This window comes from Stegastes partitus, unplaced genomic scaffold, assembly GCF_000690725.1.
Source record: "Stegastes partitus isolate 25-593 unplaced genomic scaffold, Stegastes_partitus-1.0.2 Scaffold51, whole genome shotgun sequence".
Classification (NCBI taxonomy): Eukaryota; Metazoa; Chordata; class Actinopteri; family Pomacentridae; genus Stegastes; species Stegastes partitus.
The window spans coordinates 802,280-804,024 of NW_007577782.1; positions in this window are offsets into that span (position 1 = coordinate 802,280).

The following is a 1,745-nucleotide window of genomic DNA, read 5'->3' on the forward strand; positions in this document are numbered from 1 at the left end:
TCTGGTTGGGATTGGTATTGCAATTGGAGACATGTTTGATTCCTTCTAAAAAAGAAAATGTGTGTGTGAGTACATATCTTTAGAGTTACACCTGGATATTACAAAACAACTCTGAGCATATAACGAGAGTTTATGTAACCTCTAAAACACAATGGATGGCACCTAAGTACAAGCTTCTGAATTTTTTTCTTTTATAAATACAAAGACAGTTTACAGAACATGTATATAAAGATCAAAGCAGATAAGCTGCTTTTTTTATTCAGGTTGCATGTTTTATTCTTAATTTGCTCATTTGGCAAGTGCTTGCTCAAAGGCAGTACAAGGGAATCTTTGGACTTGTTAGGTTTCTCTATAATTTCATCACTATTTAAAGTGCCTTAAGAGCACATGTTTTAAATTGGCACCTGAGAAACATAACTGAACTAAACTGAACTGATTATTTTTTTAATTATTATTCTACAGTAAAACCAGTTAGTAGTTTGAGTGAAGACCAAAGGATGACCAAACAAAACATAGAATTCTGATATAAAACTAGCAACATTTGGCATTTCACAGTTGGAAAAGCACAAGTGTTACCAAAGCCATTAATAATAGCTCTGTTGCATGCAAATGTTCCAGTAAGTTTCAACAATTAAAAAAAAGAAATTTTGCACAAAACCACAATCCTGGAACCAAAGCAGCTGAATGCACATCACTCTTCATTGACTGTAGCTTTTCCTATTGACATGTCAAACTATCTCCTGTAAAAAGGTGTAATATCGTAACATCCACATTGTATAGGTTTAAAAGTGTTTGCATACATATTGTTAGAATAATATAACTGTCTTTAATGCCTCATAGGTAACAGACTAAATCCTATCAAGACACAAACTCTGGTATTTGCCCGAAGCACGAGATCTCCAAATAAGCAGTCTATTACATATAGACGTTGTAAGCCTTAATTCTGCCCAGCACAAATCTAAGTCTTGAATAATATAAAAATGAAATGTTGTGATACATTTGATACTCACAAAATGACGTTTGTGCCATCAGCTTGCAAAGCTGATTATTCAGTGGTTTGCAATTGTCAAACCCATCCTGCACGCTTTAGTTAATGTGAAGAAATTACAGCAAAGTTGATAATGTAGGCTCACAGAACATCTGATGTGGAGTCCACATTTAAATACAGGATTCAGAAAGCCATTCTAGCTGCGTGTTGTCTGGGGATGATGATGGTCAGGTTAATGGACGGATGAATGGATATTATTTTTCTATACATAAAAAAGATCAAACACATAAAAGGCAGAATAAATAGAGCTACAGGTCAAATCAAGTACCTGCACTGTTCAATTGTTTGATGAATTAAATAAAGTAGGCTGACAATACTAGAACTTCCTTCATTAACACATTTAAACACAGGGATCTACTGCAATATAAATAAAGGCACCCAGAAGAACCATGATGATGCTCATTACTGTGACATACTGACCATATAAAATAACAAAGCTAGGGTAGAAAGTCCATTTCCTTGTTCTCTGTGCAGTGGTTTAGAGGGAAAAGGGCTTTGCAGGCCAAAAGGGTTCAGTTATATAACCTTCAAGGTGTGTCTAGTAGGATATAGGCCATGCAGTGAGGAGCTAGAAGCTGTGACTTCAGGTGAGGCGAGGTGCTTAAACCTGTGGTTTTAACACTTATTCTTTGGTCATGTAGATCTTAAATAGTGTATTAGGTAAAATACATTGATAAATAACCCAAAATATTTGTAG